The 20,345-nt window shown below is 45.6% G+C and overlaps 1 protein-coding gene across 3 annotated transcripts in view; it reads left to right on the forward strand.

Moving 5' to 3' along the window:
• The window catches only part of COL8A1 (collagen type VIII alpha 1 chain), a 123,907-nt gene that overhangs the window by 62,710 nt on the left and 40,852 nt on the right, over nt 1-20,345 (forward strand). Inside the window, exon 1 of one of the 3 annotated variants that reach the window (XM_056559305.1) lies at nt 17,206-17,333. The exons of the other annotated variants lie outside the window; for them this stretch is intronic. The gene's annotated coding sequence lies outside the window, so the exon portion shown is untranslated. Of the gene's footprint in view, nt 1-17,205; nt 17,334-20,345 lie in introns of those variants that run through there. 3 annotated transcript variants of the gene reach the window in all.

Raw genomic sequence — 20,345 nt, forward strand, 5'->3', positions numbered from 1 at the left:
TTCTGTATCAGTATTTGACAACACCTCCCCTCAGTCTATGACCTGTAGTGCAGCTCTCAGCCCAGGGAAATTTGCCTTTTTAAAGTTAGATGTTTTTGCCTTCCCCGCCAGTCTTTGTTTTCTAAATTTTAAGTCAAAAGTAACTATATTGTGGTCGCTATTACCAAGGTTTTCCCGCACAGTTACATTACCAACCAGCTCTGCGTTGTTGGAAATGATCAGATCCAACAAGGCATCACTTCTTGTTGGGTCCTCCACAAACTGGCCCATAAAATTATCCTGCAATAAATTTAGGAATTGACGCCCCTTTGTAGTTTTAGCCAACCCCGGACCCCAATCTATATCTGGATAGTTAAAATCTCCCATTATTACCACTGTACCTGCCCGGGCGGCCCTCTCTATTTGTTTATAAAGCCAAACTTCTATCTCTTCAGTGATATTAGGGGGTCTGTAGATTACCCCAAATATTATTTTTTCAGTATTTCCCTCCTTTTGTAATTGTACCCACAATGATTCCACATCCTCAGAATCATCACACACTATGGCATCGTTCACACTGACTTTCATACCACTTCTTACATACAGACAGACTCCACCACCTTTTCTGTTCATTCTATCCTTGCGAAACAATGTAAACCCTGCAGATTGACAGCCCAGTCATGCGAGGAGTCCAGCCATGTCTCAGTGACCCCAACTATATCAATATGTTCCTCCAGTATCAAGGCCTCAAGCTCCCCCATTTTATTTGCTAGGCTTCTGACATTTGTGAACATACACTTTACATTTCCATCCTTTATGTTATTGGGGTTAATGGGATTCAAGGGTGTAAGTTTTATTTTCCTATGAAGCCTATTCCTATTAACTATTCTAACCCCTCCCTCCGCTCCACCCCCAGGTACATTTATAATTCCCACCTCTCTATCTACACTATCTTCCCCCTCTTTGCTGTAGGTTCCCTCCCCCCAAGTCCCTAATTTAAACACTCCTCCACCCTTCTAGCCATCTTCTCCCCAAGCACAGCTGCACCCTCCCCATTGAGGTGTAGCCTGTCCCTACGGTAGAGCCGGTAACCGACAGCGAAGTCAGCCCAGTTCTCCATGAACCCAAACCCTTCCTTCCTACACCAGCTTCTGAGCCACTTGTTTACCATGCATTCACTTCCTCTCTGAGTCTGCTGTGCTGTGTTGAGTCTGTGTGATTACTATTGCATAACTGCATAGTGTTATCTACAAATTATATTTATATATATATATATATATATGTGTGTGTGTGTGTGTGTAATTGTAGGCAATATAGGGAGACAAAAATACCTTAGCAGGCACTAAAACCAATCAAAATCCCTAATATTAAAGCTTAAAGAATACTTGTCACCAAATAAACTTTTCTAAACTATCTCAGGCTATGTTCCCTAACTGTTCCTAACACCCCTCCCACCCTAAAAAAAAATTCACAGCTTTAAAAAGCTGTGTAGCATACCTTTATTCTTGCTCACATAGTGCAATCTCTGCAGGAGAAAGTGGGCGTTTCCCAGCAGGCATGACATCACTGAAGCCTGCTGGGGGACCACTTCTGCCCTCACATCGTTGCAGTGCTGTGATGAATAGAAGACTTCAAGCTCTGTGCAGCAGCTTTCAGTCTGTTTATCTTACAGTGAGGCTCTTTGCAGCTTTCAGTCTCTGCAGCTTTTAGTCTGTGCAGCTTTCAGTGAGGCTCTGTGCAACTGTCAATCAAGCTCAGTGCAGCGAAACACTTCCTTTATGTGACCCTTAAGTAGTGGTATTGAGGGACACTCATTGGGGGAAATTTATCAAAACCTGTGTGGAGGAAGAGGGGTGCAGTTGCCCATAGCAACCAATCAGATTGCTTCTTTCATTTTTAAAAAGGCCTCTGAAAAATCAAAAAAAGCTATCTGATTGGTTGCTATGGGCAACTCAGCAACTTTTCCTCTGGACAGGTTTTGATAAATCTCCCCCATTGACTTGAACACACACACGCAGCATGTGACCGTTTCAGTTTACATCACACCTATTAGTATTAGTGATTTTAATTCACATTCGTCCTTTTTCCTTTAATAAAAACACAGTAGAAGTTAATTTTTAATATTAGGGTTAATGATGGAGTGTTATAGTGCCTGCTTAGGCATTTTTGTAGTTTTTTGTTAGGACTTTACTAGTGTTGCTCACGAATATTTGCAATTCGAATATTCGTCGCGAATATCGCATATTCGCGAATTCACGAATATTACGAATTTCACGATTAAAATTCGCTATTACGAATATTCGTCTTTTTTTCAAACTGTTTTAAAAACTGAGCACATTGTAGGGATCTCCTTCGACTGATAAATGCAATGCTTGTATCATTAAAGACCCAGGGATGAGACTGTGAGGCTAAAGGTTTATGCATGCGAATATTCGCAATACGAATATTCACAATGCGAGTATTCGTGGAAATTCCACTCTACTTACCGTATGCCTGTGAGCCAATGAGAGTTCTGCAAGCACAGTTGTCAGAGCTTGGCAACGTCCCTCGCATGATGTTATAGCGCGCAAGCGCAGACGAGCGAAATTTCGCTATTAATTTCGCATTCGCAATAGCGAAATTTCGCAATTCCAAAAAATGTCACAAACATAACAAATATTCGAATTTCACGAATATGGGACCAATATTCGTCCTCATATTCGCAAAATATCGCGAATTCGAATATGGCATATGCCGCTCATCACTAGACTTTACCCCTGACCCTACTAGGGATATTTTTAGTTTGTTTCCCATACAGTTATTGGCAGGCATTTATCATTGTAGGTGTAAGTGAAGCATTTTTCTACACCTTTTTTTTGTGTGCTGGTGATGTGTAGAAGCACCAAATGTAGTAAATGGTTGCAGAGCATTTGATACATTTTGTGCAGGTCACATTTTCTGAAATTTCTCTCTTCACATGCACCAAAAAGCTAAGCTAAGTCTGAGCTGGTTTTGTTTTAGAGACTCAGTAGCTTTGTGCCTTTTTTGTGCCTTTTCACAAAAAGGCGCAGTTCATAAAACCCTTCCATATCATGTGTAATACCAAAATCGGTAGATTGCAACTCAAAATCAGCAGAAATGTGTAAACCAAAAGGCACAAAAAAGGCGCAAATAATACCTGCTTGCGCCTTTTTGGCACCTTTTCTAGACACAAAAAACAGTCTAAAGACAATGATAAATGTCGGCCACTGTCTCTCCAGTTACAATGGCTTTCAGATTGGAGCCTGTGGCTCTAGACATGGCAGTGGCCAGTCCACCATTACTGCTCCACTGCATGGGAAATGTAGTATACTTGACTGGCATCTATTCTGGCTCATAGAGGGGAGTCTGAATTGGGGCTCGCCTTTACTACATCTATATGCCATATCTATATAAGGGTGCATTCACACCACGTTTTGAAGATACGGGAACTGGATCCGGCTGGGGGGAGTGAAAACCGGCCGCTCCCATATCCCACCCGGTCTGTATCTCATTCATTTCAATGAGCTGACCGGAGTCATATAGTGACTCGGGTCGACTCATTTTTGCCCCTTTCCACGGTTTTAGGTCAGGTCAGAAAACCGGTTACGGGGCAAAAATGAGTCGACCAGAGTCACTATGGGGGAGATTTATCAAAGCCTGTGCAAAGGAAAAGTTGCCCAGTTGCCCATAGCAACCAATCAGATTGCTTCTTTTATTTTGCAGAGGCCTTGTTAAAAATGAAAGAAGTGATCTGACTGGTTGCTATGGGCAACTGGGCAACTTTTCCTCTGCACAGGTTTTCATAAATCTCCGTCTATATGACTCCAATCGGCTTATTGAAATGAATGAGATACGGGCCGGGTCCGGGTGGGATATGGAAGCGCCCAGTTTTCAATCCCCCCCCACAGCCAGATCCCGTATCTTCAAAACGTAATGTGAACCCAGCCTAACAGAGAATTTGGAAGGGTTGTCCTCATAGGACAACTTTTTTAATCTGTGACTAAACTAAATGAGTAGCTAGGACAGGTTTGCCCCAGTAGATGCATTTATTCCTGAGTACAAAATAAATAGAAAGTTAAGAGTCAATAAATCTGAAATCGAAATGTGCCATCAATTAGACATTCTAATTGGTGGTGGATTAACATGAGAACAGCTCGGCGGCAATTTTACAGCTGCGTCTGCAGCTGCGAAGTCCACAGCCTGGACAATAACAAGTACGTCATGCGCGGCGGACAGTGGACATTATGATACCAAATTAAGCCGCTGAGATATTTGCCCAGTTTTGATCTACTTCATTCTCATCCCATAATTATTTGGATAGACATATGGGTTATGTCTTACGGTTCAGCAAGAACAGCTCATTGTAGGCTTGTGTTAAAGAAACAAGTGTGTGTCTACTGCTCGAAACTTCTGTCTGCTTACCCATTGGGGAGATCATGGGAAACTGAAGCTCGGCTTCTGCCAAAGTGTCATCAGAAGGCGACTCACAGGCTTGATACGGAGCCAACATGATGTCATTAGATTACTCTGCTCCTACTTACAATCCCCGGAGGAGACATCAATAGCTTATGTCCCACTTTCAGGAGAAAAATGTATCATTAGAATACTTTTTGACATTTATATAAGTCTAGAGGCCCTTTATAATGCAAAAAAAAATATTAAAAATACAGCGTCTTTGGGAATTATAAAATTATAAAGGCAAGTACACTATTCAGAAGTCTGTAGAATCTGTAGAGCTGCTACAAAGAACCTCTCTCTAGTAATGCTTCATTTTTCCTGCGGGGGCACTGCAGTAAAATTGAGCAGGGATTCCCCCAGAAATAGGTTCTTTGTACAGATGGGCATGATGAAATGCTGCAGGGGGAACCAGTGGCCAGATATGGCTCACCTGTGTAACAGGCAGCCCCTAGAGCAGTGTTTCCCAACCAGTGTGTCACCAGCTGTTGCAAAACTACAACTCCCATCATGCCCGGACAGCCGTTGGCTGTCTGGGCATGCTGGAAGTTGTAGTTTTGCAACACCTGGAGGCAGACTGGTTGGGAAACACTGCCCTAGGGGGTTAGAAAAACCATGCAAGCCTTGGTTTAAAACCAAAATTTGTTGATGAGCCAAAGATTTTAATGAATATTATGCTGCCAGAACCAGTTTGGGCTCCAGAGCTGTTACGCCGAGCGCTCCGGATCCCCGCTCCTCCCCGGAGCGCTCGCAACATCCTCGCAACTGCAGCGCCCCGGTCAGATCTGCTGACCGGGTGCGCTGCGATACCTCTCCCAGCCGGGATGCGATTCGCGATGCGGGTGGCGCCCGCTCGCGATGCGCACCCCGGCTCCCGTACCTGACTCGCTCTCCGTCGGTCCTGTCCCGGCGCGCGCGGCCCCGCTCCTTAGGGCGCGCGCGCGCCGGGTCTCTGCGATTTAAAGGGCCACTGCGCCGTTGATTGGCGCAGTTGGCTTAATCAGTGTGTTCACCTGTGCACTCCCTATTTATACCTCACTTCCCCTGCACTCCCTCGCCGGATCTTGTTGCCATTGTGCCAGTGAAAGCGTTTCCTTGTGTGTTCCTAGCCTGTGTTCCAGACCTCCTGCCGTTGCCCCTGACTACGATCCTTGCTGCCTGCCCCGACCTTCTGCTACGTCCGACCTTGCTCTTGTCTACTCCCTTGTACCGCGCCTATCTTCAGCAGTCAGAGAGGTTGAGCCGTTGCTAGTGGATACGACCTGGTTACTACCGCCGCTGCAAGACCATCCCGCTTTGCGGCGGGCTCTGGTGAATACCAGTAGTAACTTAGAACCGGTCCACTAGCACGGTCCACGCCCATCCCTCTCTGGCACAGAGGATCCACCTCCTGCCAGCCGAATCGTGACAGTAGATCCGGCCATGGATCCCGCTGAAGTTCCACTGCCAGCTGTCGCCGACCTCACCACGGTGGTTGCCCAGCAGTCGCAACAGATAGCGCAACAAGGCCACCAGCTGTCTCAACTGACCGTGATGCTACAGCAGCTACTACCACAGCTTCAGCAATCATCTCCTCCGCCAGCTCCTGCACCTCCTCCGCAGCGAGTGGCCGCTTCCGGCCTACGACTATCCTTGCCGGATAAATTTGATGGGGACTCTAAGTTTTGCCGTGGCTTTCTTTCACAATGTTCCCTGCACTTGGAGATGATGTCGGACCAGTTTCCTACTGAAAGGTCTAAGGTGGCTTTCGTAGTCAGCCTTCTGTCTGGGAAAGCTCTGTCATGGACCATACCGCTCTGGGACCGCAATGACCCCGTCACTGCCTCTGTACACTCCTTCTTCTCGGAAATTCGAAGTGTCTTTGAGGAACCTGCCCGAGCCTCTTCTGCTGAGACGGCCCTGCTGAACCTGGTCCAGGGTAATTCTTCAGTTGGCGAGTACGCCATCCAATTCCGTACTCTTGCTTCCGAATTATCCTGGAATAATGAGGCCCTCTGCGCGACCTTTAAAAAAGGCCTATCCAGCAACATTAAAGATGTTCTGGCCGCACGAGAAATTCCTGCTAACCTGCATGAACTCATTCATCTAGCCACTCGCATTGACATGCGTTTTTACGAAAGGCGTCAGGAGCTCCGCCAGGATATGGACTTTGTTCGCACGAGGCGTTTTTTCTCCCCGGCTCCTCTCTCCTCTGGTCCTCTGCAATCCGTTCCTGTGCCTCCCGCCGTGGAGGCTATGCAAGTTGACCGGTCTCGCTTGACACCTCAAGAGAGGACACGACTCCGCATGGAGAATCTTTGCCTGTACTGTGCCGGTACCGAACACTTCCTGAAGGATTGTCCTATCCGTCCTCCCCGCCTGGAAAGACGTACGCTGACTCCGCACAAAGGTGAGACAGTTCTTGATGTCAACTCTGCTTCTCCACGCCTTACTGTGCCTGTGCGGATATCTGCCTCTACCTTCTCCTTCTCTACTATGGCCTTCTTGGACTCCGGATCTGCAGGAAATTTTATTTTGGCCTCTCTCATCAACAGGTTCAACATCCCGGTGACCAGTCTCGCCAGACCCCTCTACATCAATTGTGTTAACAATGAAAGATTGGACTGTACCGTGCGTTACCGCACGGAACCCCTCCTAATGTGCATCGGACCTCATCACGAAAAAATTGAGTTTTTGGTCCTCTCCAATTGCACTTCCGAAATTCTCCTTGGATTACCGTGGCTTCAACGCCATTCCCCAACCCTTGATTGGTCCACAGGAGAGATCAAGAGCTGGGGTACTTCTTGTTTCAAGGACTGTCTTAAACTGGTTCCCAGTACTCCCTGCCGTGACCCTGTGGTTCCCCCTGTAACCGGTCTCCCTAAGGCTTATATGGACTATGCTGACGTATTTTGCAAAAAGCAAGCTGAGACTTTACCTCCTCACAGGCCTTATGACTGTCCTATTGACCTCCTCCCGGGCACTACTCCACCCCGGGGCAGAATTTATCCTCTGTCCGCCCCAGAGACTCTTGCTATGTCTGAATACATCCAGGAAAATTTAAAAAAGGGGTTTATCCGCAAATCCTCCTCTCCTGCCGGAGCTGGATTTTTCTTTGTGTCCAAAAAAGATGGCTCCCTACGTCCTTGCATTGACTACCGCGGACTTAATAAAATCACGGTAAAGAACCGCTACCCCTACCTCTTATCTCAGAACTCTTTGATCGCCTTCAAGGTGCCCACATCTTTACCAAACTGGACTTAAGAGGTGCTTATAATCTCATCCGCATCAGGGAGGGGGACGAATGGAAAACCGCATTTAACACCAGAGATGGACACTTTGAGTATCTGGTCATGCCCTTTGGCCTGTGCAACGCCCCTGCCGTCTTCCAAGACTTTGTTAATGACATTTTTCGTGATCTTTTATATTCCTGTGTTGTTGTGTATCTGGACGATATTCTGATTTTTTCTGCCAACCTAGAAGAACACCGCCAGCATGTCCGCATGGTTCTTCAGAGACTTCGAGACAATCAACTTTATGCCAAAATGGAGAAATGTCTGTTTGAATGTCAATCTCTTCCTTTCCTAGGATACTTGGTCTCTGGCCAGGGACTACAAATGGACCCAGATAAACTCTCTGCCGTCTTAGATTGGCCACGCCCCTCCGGACTCCGTGCTATCCAACGTTTTTTGGGGTTCTCCAATTATTACAGACAATTCATTCCACATTTTTCCACTATTGTGGCTCCTATCGTGGCTTTAACCAAGAAAAATGCCAATCCTAAGTCCTGGTCTCCCCAAGCGGAAGACGCATTTAAACGGCTCAAGTCTGCCTTTTCTTCTGCTCCCGTGCTCTCCAGACCTGACCCATCTAAACCCTTCCTATTGGAGGTTGATGCCTCCTCAGTGGGAGCTGGAGCGGTCCTTCTACAAAAAAATTCTTCCGGGCATGCTGTTACTTGTGGTTTTTTTTCTAGGACCTTCTCTCCGGCGGAGAGGAACTACTCCATCGGGGATCGAGAACTACTGGCCATTAAATTGGCACTTGAGGAATGGATGCATCTTCTGGAGGGATCAAAATTTCCAGTTATCATTTACACCGATCACAAGAATCTCTCCTATCTCCAGTCTGCCCAACGGCTGAATCCTCGCCAGGCCAGGTGGTCGTTGTTCTTTGCCCGTTTTAACTTTGAAATTCATTTTCGCCCTGCCGACAAGAACATTAGGGCCGATGCTCTCTCTCGTTCCTCGGATGTCTCGGAAGTAGAGGTCTCTCCGCAACACATCATTCCTCCTGACTGTCTGATCTCCACTTCTCCAGCCTCCATCAGGCAAACTCCTCCAGGGAAGACCTTCGTTTCTCCACGCCAACGTCTCAGGATTCTCAAATGGGGTCACTCCTCCCACCTCGCAGGCCATGCGGGCATCAAAAAGTCCTTGCAACTCATCTCTCGTTTCTATTGGTGGAGACGGATGTTGTTGATTTTGTGCGGGCCTGTACTGTCTGTGCCCGGGATAAGACTCCTCGCCAGAAGCCTGCTGGTCTCCTTCATCCTCTGCCTGTCCCCGAACAGCCTTGGTCTCTGATTGGTATGGACTTTATTACAGACCTACCCCCATCCCGTGGCAACACTGTTGTTTGGGTGGTCGTTGATCGATTTTCCAAGATGGCACATTTTATTCCTCTTCCTGGTCTTCCTTCAGCGCCTCAGTTGGCTAAACAATTTTTTGTACACATTTTTCGTCTTCACGGTTTGCCCACGCAGATCGTCTCGGATAGAGGCGTCCAATTAGTGTCAAAATTCTGGAGGGCCCTCTGTAAACAACTCAAGATTAAATTAAACTTCTCTTCTGCTTATCATCCTCAATCCAATGGGCAAGTTGAAAGAATTAACCAGGTTCTGGGTGACTATTTACGGCATTTTGTTTCCTCCCGCCAGGATGACTGGGCAGATCTTCTACCATGGGCCGAATTCTCATACAACTTCAGAGTCTCTGAATCTTCTGCTAAATCCCCATTTTTCGTGGTGTACGGCCGTCACCCTCTTCCCCCCCTCCCTACTCCCTTGCCCTCTGGTTTGCCCGCTGTGGATGAAGTGACTCGTGATCTTTCCACCATATGGAAAGAGACCCAAAATTCTCTGTTACAGGCTTAATCTCGCATGAAAAGGTTTGCCGATAAGAAAAGAAGAACTTCCCCCATCTTTGCTCCCGGAGACAAGGTATGGCTCTCCGCTAAATATGTCCGCTTTCGTGTCCCCAGTTACAAACTGGGACCACGCTATCTTGGTCCTTTCAAAGTCTTGTGCCAGATTAATCCTGTCTCTTACAAACTCCTTCTTCCTCCTTCTCTTCGTATTCCCAATGCCTTCCATGTCTCTCTCCTTAAACCTCTCATCATCAACCGTTTCTCTCCCAAACTTGTTTCTCCCACTCCTGTTTCCGGCTCTTCTGACATCTTCTCCGTGAAGGAGATACTGTCCTCCAAGACGGTCAGAGGAAAAAAAATTTTTTGGGTTGATTGGGAGGGCTGTGGTCCAGAAGAGAGATCCTGGGAACCTGAGGACAACATCCTAGACAAAAGTCTGGTCCTCAGGTTCTCAGGCTCCAAGAAGAGGGGGAGACCCAAGGGGGGGGTACTGTTACGCCGAGCGCTCCGGGTCCCCGCTCCTCCCCGGAGCGCTCGCAACATCCTCGCAACTGCAGCGCTCCGGTCAGATCTGCTGAACGGGTGCGCTGCGATACCTCTCCCAGCCGGGATGCGATTCGCGATGCGGGTGGCGCCCGCTCGCGATGCGCACCCCGGCTCCCGTACCTGACTCGCTCTCCGTCGGTCCTGTCCCGGCGCGCGCGGCCCCGCTCCTTAGGGCGCGCGCGTGCCGGGTCTCTGTGATTTAAAGGGCCACTGCGCCGTTGATTGGCGCAGTTGGCTTAATCAGTGTGTTCACCTGTGCACTCCCTATTTATACCTCACTTCCCCTGCACTCCCTCGCCGGATCTTGTTGCCATTGTGCCAGTGAAAGCGTTTCCTTGTGTGTTCCTAGCCTGTGTTCCAGACCTCCTGCCGTTGCCCCTGACTACGATCCTTGCTGCCTGCCCCGACCTTCTGCTACGTCCGACCTTGCTCTTGTCTACTCCCTTGTACCGCGCCTATCTTCAGCAGTCAGAGAGGTTGAGCCGTTGCTAGTGGATACGACCTGGTTACTACCGCCGCTGCAAGACCATCCCGCTTTGCGGCGGGCTCTGGTGAATACCAGTAGTAACTTAGAACCGGTCCACTAGCACGGTCCACGCCCATCCCTCTCTGGCACAGAGGATCCACCTCCTGCCAGCCGAATCGTGACAAGAGCTACACCATCATGACCATTCCCATAAGTTAGAATGAACTGCAAGGCTGTGTAAACACAGAAATTCCACACAGATTCTGTGCAATAAAGTTCACTGAACGGAACTGCAGAATTCCACCGGAATTCCTGCAAAATTAAAGGGGTATTCCACTGGAAAACATTTTTTTTTTTTTTTAAATCAACTGGTTCCAGAAAGTTAAACAGATTTGTAAATTAGAAAAGAACTCCGTCCGGCACCAAAGTATGGGGTAAAAGGCTTGTCTTTATTTATTCCACAGCAGGATACATAAAGATCAAGATGTCTATGATCTGTATGTATCCTGCTGTGGAATAAATAAAGACAAGCCTTTTACCCCATACTTTGGTGCCGGACGGAGTTCTTTTCTAGTATAAGGAGTTGCCGGAGGCGGTGTCAGCAGTCCGCTGCACAGGTGCGTGATGTTTCCAGCGCTGGTGAGAGCGGTATCCATATCCTTTTTGCCTTACAAGATTTGTAAATTACTTCTATTAAAAAATCTTAATCCTTCCAGTATTTATCAGCTGCTGTATGCTCCAGAGGGAGTTGTGTAGTTCTTTCCAGTCTGACCACAGTGCTCTCTGATGACACCTCTGTCCATTTTAGGAACTGTCCAGAGTAGAAGCAAATACCCATAGCAAACCTCTCCTGTTCTGGACAGTTCCTGACATAGACAGAGGTGTCAGCAGAGAGCACTGTGATCAGACTGAAAAGAACTCCAGAAAGAAATATCACTTCCTCTGGAGTATACAGCAGCTGATAAGTGCTGGAAGGATTACAATTTTTAAACAGAAGTAATTTACAAATCTGTTTTGAAGTAATTTACAAAAAAATTCCAGCAGAGTACCCCTTTAAAGTAGAATTTCTGTAAATTACACCAAAATTCAAGCCCCATTGACTTTAATGGTATTCCACTGCAGAATTCCGCAAAATATAAGGCTGGCCTTTTTTTTTTTTTTTTTGCAGAGTGCGGAAAGCAAGGACTGCAAACTGTGGAATCCCACTGAAATCAATGGGCAGTAAATTTCTGTGGAAATTCCGGTGGAATTTTGCATAGAAATTCCGGTGTAATTCCGGATAGAAATTCCGCTGTTTGGACATGCCCTTAGTCTATGTTCACACAGCGGTATGTCCACTTAGAAAATCTCCAGGATGACATTCCACAGACAGCGGGAGCTGGCAGAACGTGCTTGCGATAGGACCACTCGGAAACAAAACGTCTCCATAGAAGGCAATGCATTTCTAAAAAAAATAATTGACATGTTAATTCTATCTGCGGTGCCCAGAGTCGGAATCGACATTCCGCTTTGTGAACGAGGCCTTGGAAATGAGTCTGATGGAGACGCCTCTGGATCCTACGACCAGTAGATAATGGCTTATTCATGCCATTTGAGCATAGCTGTCCTTATGTGAGAAAAGCCGCCTCATCTGCTCTTATTGATCTGCCTGAATACATTCAGCCATAACACTCACAACAATATCTCCAAGGAACAAAACTATAAACAGTTTCTGTTAAGAATGACTATATAGAAACACACAGAGCTTTATGGCAACATTCCTGAAACGTAAGACAAATATCAAACGCATATGATTTGTTTTTATTTAACATCCTCGGAATATATTCCGTCTGCCCCAAATCCCTGCATACATATATCTCGGAGTGTTATATAAACACATCCTGCTTATATGTGTTCTGTAGAATTCTTAAAATATTAGCAACGTGTGTCTAGAGTCTTACTTTAAAGGAGGCCATAAACGTCTCCTTCCAGAATGATGGAGATGGTGTTTCTTTGATTATTTGATGATGTCTACAGACTATGGTGTAAACTCTAGGAATTTTCACATTCCCGCTAGTCTTTCAGCACACACTGTGAAGTTTGCTTTGCTAGGGCTAGGTAAATTTTGCATTCTTGAATCCCGAGACCCATTCCTTAGTTTATGACTGTATTTATTTTGGGAAGGTTTCCCATGGACATTGGCCTCCAATTCCCCCCCAGTAACAATTAGGTAAGAAATGGGCTAGTAATAAAGGAATCCATAGGTGAGAAGTGCAGGGGGTAAATATCCGGGTTGAATAGATCCTTGTATAGGTTTGGGATAGTGTGAAATTACGGAGATTCTAACAGCTGCGGGCACTGGTGAAACCCGTCGGCCCTAGGACTGCACAGCCATCGTCACTATTGACAGCAATGCAGTCCGCCCGGATGTCTGCCAAGAGATTGAGCATGTTTATTATTTCATTGGAGTCTGAGATTTTTAATTTCTGCAAAAATTTGGCACAGAGCAGAAGAATCCCACTGGAGCAGATTTTCCGAATGGAATTTGCCCGCTCAGAAATTCTGTAGTGTGAACGTACCCTTAAAGAGTACCAAAAAGTAGTGCTGTTTGTGGAATAGACAGAGGTTAGATCCAGCAGATTCTTTCAGATTTCCGCACACCAGTTGACTTGTACAGAGCACAATCCGAAACAGGACTGACTACAGACATCAGTATTATGATCCTTTTGAACAGTGCGGGGGCTGAGTCTTACCCTCCCATGTCCAAAATTCACCAAAATTTTATAAATAAAAAAAAATAATAATTTGAAGAATTGTAAGTAAGGGAGAGATGTACTGTATTTATTCTGGCTTTCCTGGTTATAGCCATAAATAACAATCATTTGGATTACAATCTGGTAGGTCAGCCTCTTACCTAATGTTTGGGCTTTACTTTCTGTTTATTATATTTGAGACAGGGAGAAACTATAACTATAATTATCACTGTATAAAACCCCCTTTAAATATTAGAAATAATAGTCTATTGCTGAAATTCCTGAACGACCCATTGGGGGGAGATTCATCAAAACCTGTCCAGAGGAAATGTTGTTGAGTTGCCCATTGCAACCAATCAGATCGCTTCTTTCATTTTTTAAAAGGCCTCTGAAAAATGAAAGAAGCGATCTGATTGGTTGCTATGGGCACCTCAGCAAATTTTCCTCTTGATAGGTTTAGATAAATCTCCCCCCATATAAGCTAACCACCACCAACATATGGTGATTTTTGTCTTTTAGTGCTTAATTTTTCCTGTATGAACACATTTAACAAATTAAGTTTATATATAGACTAGCTGAGTACGTGCGTTGCACGGTTTTTCCTTCCTAATCCTTGTTGTGGAGGAAAATCAACAGAGGAAGCTTTTGACTTCATATCCCGTCCTCATATATTGTTGTCATATCCCGGCCCCATATCCCGGCCCCATATCCCGACCTCCTATCCTGTCCTCCTTTTCTGCCCTCATATCTCGACCTCCTATCCCGACCTCCTATCCCGTCCTCATATCCCCACCTCCTATCCCATCCTCATATCCTGACCTCTTATCCTCCCGTCCTCCTATCCCGACCTCCTATCCCGACCTCCTATCTCGACCTCCCATCCCAACCTCCTATCCCGACCTCCTATCCCGTCCTCCTTTCCCACCCTCATATCTCGACCTCCTATCCCGACCTCCTATCCCGTCCTCATATCCCGACCTCCTATCTCGACCTCCTATCCCGACCTCCTTTCCCGTCCTCATATCTCGACTTCCTATCTTGACCTCCTATCCCGAAATCCTAACCCAGGCCTCCTATCTCAACCTCCTATCGACCTCCTATCTCGACCTCCTTTCCCGTCCTCATATCTCGACCTTCTATCTCGACCTCCTATCCAGACCTCCTATCTCGACCTCCTATCCCGACCTCCTATCCCATCCTTATATCCCGACCTCCTATCCCGTCCTCCTATCTCAACCTCCTATCCCGACCTCCTATCTCATCCTCATATCCTGTCCTCCTATCTCGACCTCCTATGTCGACCTCCTATCTGACCTCCTATCCCGTCCTCATATCTCGACTCGTAATATATGTACCAGGTATTGAAATATCTCCAGCCGTACGTAATTTATGTGGGAACATACATTTTCCATTGATTTGCAAAGGACTTTAAACATAAACCCCAACCCTCACAAATGGGGGTAGTCAAGGGTTAAATTAACTATCCTATATTTTAAGTGGACATATAAGTAACATGTGACCAAGTATTATCGAATAATCTCCAGCCGTTTGGAAGTTATGCAGTAACATATATTTCCCATAGACTTGTATGGGACTTTAAACAAAAACCCCGACCCTGGCAAATGGGGGTGAGAAAGGGTTAAATTACCTATCCTATGTTTGTTGTTGACATATAAGTAACATGTGTGCCAAGTTTCATGTTAATATCTTTAGCCATTTGGACGTGATGCTGGAACATACTTACACACATATACACATATACATACACACATATACATACATACATACACACACACATTGAGTTGTATATATAGACTAGCTGAGTACCAGGCGTTGCCCGGTTTTTCCTTCCTAATCCTTGTTGGGGAAGAAAATAAACAAAGGAGGAAGCTTTTGACTTCATATCCCGACCTCCTATCCCGTCCTCCTATCCCGTCCTCCTATCTCGACCTCCTATCCCGACATCTTATCCTGACCTCCTATCCCGTCCTCCTATCTCAACCTCCTATCTCGACTTCCTATCCCGTCCCCTATCCAGTCCATCTATCTAGACCTCCTATCCCGACCTCCTATCCCGTCCTCCTATCCCATCCTCCTATCCCATCCTCCTATTTCGACCTCTTATCCTGACCTCCTATCTTGACCTCCTATCCCATCCTCCTATCCCGTCCTCCTATCTCGACCTCCTATCTCGCTCTCCTATCCCGTCCTCCTATCCAGTCCTCCTATCTCAACCTCCTATCCGACCTCCTATCTCGACCTCCTATCCCAACCTCCTATCCTGACCTCCTATCCCGACCTCCTATTCCATCCTCCTATCCCATCCTCTTATCTCGACCTCCTATCCCGTCCCCCTATCCAGTCCATCTATCCTGACCTCCTATCCTGACCTCCTATCCCGTCCTCCTATTTTGACCTCCTATCCTGACCTCCTATCTCGACCTCCTATCTCGACCTCCTATCCCATCCTCCTATCCCATCCTCCTATCTCGACCTCCTATCCCTTTCTCCTATCCCGTCCTCATATCCAGTCCTCCTATCTCGACCTCCTATGTCAACCTCCTATCCCATCCTCCTATCTCAACCTCATATCCCGTCCTCCTATCCCGAGCTCCTATCCCGACCTACTATACCGACCTCCTATCCCGTCCTCCTTTCCCATCCTCATATCTCGACCTCCTATTGCGACCTCCTATCCTGTCCTCCTATCCCATCCTCCTATTTCGACCTCCTATCCTGACCGCCTATCTCGACCTCCTATCCCGTCCTCCTATCCCGTCCTCCTATCTCAACCTCCTATCCCGTTCTCCTATCCCGTCCTCCTATCCAGTCCTCCTATCTCGACATCCTATCCCGTCCTCCTATGTCGAGCTCCTATCCCGACCTCCTATCCTGACCTCCTATCCCGTCCTCCTATCTCAACCTCCTATCCCGTCCTCCTATCCCGACCTCCTATCCCGACCTCCTTTCCCATCCTCATATCTCAACCTCCTATCCCATCCTCCTATCTCGACCTCCTATCCCGACCTGCTATCCCGTCCTCATATCTCGACCTCCTATCTTGACCTCCTATCCCGTCCTCCTATCTCGACCTCCTATCCTGTCCTCCTATCCAGACCTCCTATCCTGTCCTCCTATCCCTTCCTCCTATCCCGTCCTCCTATCCCGACCTCCCATCCCGACCTCATATCCCAACCCGTAATATATGTACCAGGTATTGAAATAGCTCCAGCCGTATGGAAATTATATGGGAACATACATTTCCCACTGATTTGCATGGGACTTTAAACAAAAACCCCGACCCTCACAAATGGGGGCAAGTAAGGGTTAAATTACCTATCCTATGTTTGTTTTTGACATATAAGTAACATGTGTGCCAAGTTTCATGTTAATATCTTTAGCCGTTTGAAAGTTTTTGTGGAACATACAGACACACACACACACACGTTGAGTTTTATTTATATATATATATATATATATATATATATATATATATATATATATATATATATATATAGATTTGTAGTCTCAGGTGCCTTGATTCCAATACTGTTCTTGTTTTGCCTGATTCATATCCCCATAACCTCATATTCACACCCTCTGGGACCGCTTTATGCCCCTCAGCCTTATATTTACACCCCAGAGCCTAGCACATAAACCTCTTTTTAAAATAAAGGGGGAGATTCATCAAATCCTGTGCAGAGGAGAAGTTAAACAGTTGCTCATAGCAACCAATCAGATCACTTCTTTTATTTTTCACAGGCTTTTTCAAAAATGAAATGATCGGTTGCTATGGGCAACTGTTCAAATTTTCCTCTGATGACTCTCCCTTAAGGTTCCCACCCACGTGACTATTTAGGGAAAAGTATAAATAGTCAACCAAATAGTAAAAACAGGGACAGATGGACAGGTCCGCCATCGTGTCGTGTCACATTGCAGCTTGCTATTTCAGCCAGGAGAGGATTGTTGGGACAAGGGAGAAGCCCTAGAGGAGCCTCAGAGTCGGCCTACCTGCCTTGACCTAGATAGTAAGATCTTTTATATGAGGAAAGAATTAAAGAAACACATTTTTTAGGGTTTCTTCTGCTACTCAATGGTTGATAGAACAGTGGAAATATCTCAGTATATAGTGTAAAATCATAAATGGGATCAGTTTATAGTGTAGAGTCATAAGTGGGGCCCAGGATATTGTATACATTTTTACGAGATTTCCCTGGTGCCACCACCATGCTTCACAGTGGGGATGGTATTTTTTTCAATAATAACCTCCTGCCAACCCCTTTCCTATAGTTGACCATAAAGCTCTATTTTGGTCTAGTCAGTCCAAGTTAGTCCAAAAGTCTTCTTTCTGGCAACTCGACCATCCAGCTCATTTTTGTTCTTTGCGGTCGGTACTGTGGTACTGTGCTCCTCGGAACAACCACGCCATCTTTTTCCAGTCTGTATTCCTCCTACGATTCCTGTGGATTTTTCTTCCTATTACGAACTATCCTTCTGGCTATTGTCGCTAAAATCTTTATTGGTCAACCTGTACTTCGCTTGGTACCAAAAGAGACCCAATTTTCCACTTTTAAATTGTATGCTAGGGGAAGGTGGGGGATGGGGGGGGGGGGGGGATGGTCAAAAAAAAAATGAGCATAGTTTCCAATCATAAATAAAGACTGCTCCAAGGAGACAGACATGTCCGTCACCATCAGCATCAGCCAATGATGCAGATGCTGCCTGACACGTCTGTCTTCTCATTGATTGATGCTGAATCATTATTATTTTTATTTTTTTTTAAGAAATAAGTTAATTATATTGTAGGTAGGCGGGGAATCTGTGTAGGTGTGCCTTACACATGCCTGAGTGCACGGGGTCCACATGAGCCCAATAAGTTGTCAATGAAGTGTAGCAACAAAATAGTAACAGCATTAGAATCAGGTCACTCGAGGCTACAACATTGTATCAAAACCTCAATACGGACTCAATATACTTTTGGCCTTTTATCATCCCCTAACCTTATATGTTTTACATAAATTTTGTCACTATCAAATACAGCATTAATTTATATTTAGCATGGCTGCCATGGTGTGCCCCATTCTACAAACATAGGGGGAGATTCATCAAAACCTGTCCAGAAGAAAAGTTGCTGAGTTGCCCATAGCAACCAATCAGATCACTTCTTTCATTTTTGTTTTTTTAGGGTCTATTCACACGTACAGTATTCTGCGCAGATTTGATGCGCAGGATTTTCTGCTGCAGATTTAAATGTAAACTGAACACAGCTTGAAATCCTGCGCATCAAATCTGTAAATCTGTGCAAAAAGGCCTAAAAAGGCCTGTGAAAAATGAGAGAAGCGCTCTGATTGGTTGCTAGGGGCAACTCAGCAACTTTTCCTCTGGACAGGTTTCGATAAATCTCCCCCATAATGCGTAATTGATACCATCCATGTCATGTAACAGCTAGTACTGACGTCAGCATCACCCATGGCTACAATGCTTGCATGAAGGCACATTTCCAGAACAGAGGAAAGCAAGACTGGCCCATCTTGTTTTATAAGGTTGTATAAAAGCAGCCTTTATACGCAAAACAAAGAAAGAAAAACATTTGTTCTGGAAAAAAAACCTTTTATACGAGGCACTTATTACATTTTATCCCATTAAACTTTTAAAGTGTTGAAAAAAAAACAAAAGAAATCTTTTCATTGCCTCAAAACAATGACATATTTTCCAGAATTTCGGCTATTCTCTCCTGTAGATCAGTCATGACTTTCACGCATTTCACTTGTAGCTTTCGCCCTATGTTTTTGATGCGTAGTCTATTGCAGGAAATCACCATTGTTACTTAGTAAAATCTGCCAGTGATTATGTTGATTTGTGCTCATTGGAGAGGAGGGGAAGGCTCCGGGGCTGGAGCTCCAGTTACATTAACATACATGAATACTCTTAATTATGACGACTTTCATCAAAGTGCATTGGCGTGACCGATCTTAAGTGCTGGCACGTCTACTTAGGTTTGACTTACAGTATAGAGCAATAGCCTTAAAAGGCTCCAAACAAGTCCAGGAAATCTCTGCCCCATCATATCCTTATATCAGAATCTTAAGGTCTGCATTCACGTACATGTGCAGGAATGACAGCATCAAACATTAAAAGTATTCATTGTCTATTTATTCTCTATTCTCTAGTCATTTCTAGGTTTTGTGAGACCATCACCCATCTTAAAGGGGTACGATGCCCCTAGACATCTTATCCCCTATCCAAAGGAAAGGGGATAAGATGTCTGATCGTGGGGATCCCACTGCTGGGGACCCCCACGATCTCCCTGCTGCACCGGCATTTGTTTAGAGCGTCGGGTCCAGCTCCTGAGGCTTGTGACGTCCATAGACTTGCATTGAGGGGGCGTGGCTGTGTCATCACGAGTGGGGCATGACCATGACGTCATGAGCCTCTGCACCGCATCGCCAGTCATCCAGCAGGGAGCGGAGTTCTCTTCATGCACCAGATGTCTGGGGTGCCACAGCGAGATCATAGGGGATAAGATGTCTAGGGGAGGAGAACCCCTTTAACATAAGGAAATTCCTGCTTAGCAGATCACTGATCACAGCAGTGACCCACCTCAACCAGTCATTGGTACCCTTTGCAAGAGGCATATGGGGGTCGCTGTTCTCTTGATTAGTGAGGGTCCCAACAGTCAGACCTCCAACTATCATAAATTTATCACCTATTCTGTTAATAGTCAAAGCTTCAACATATAGTCTACAAGTTTTAACAAAGTTCCTATTATAGGCATGAGACAATATTGCAAAAAACGATGTAGTGATTGTGATGGCTTACCATCTATGATATTTTCTTAAACTACTCAAATAACTTTATCATACAGTGCCCAAATAACATTATCATACAATGCCCAAATAACATTATCATACAATGACCAAAAAACATTATCATACAATGCCCAAATAACACCATACAGTGCCCAAATAACATTATCATACAGTGTCCAAATAACATTATCATACAGTGCTAAATAACATTCCCATACAATGACCAAAAAA

The sequence above is a fragment of the Hyla sarda genome, chromosome 2, assembly GCF_029499605.1.
Source record: "Hyla sarda isolate aHylSar1 chromosome 2, aHylSar1.hap1, whole genome shotgun sequence".
Lineage (NCBI taxonomy): Eukaryota > Metazoa > Chordata > Amphibia > Anura > Hylidae > Hyla > Hyla sarda.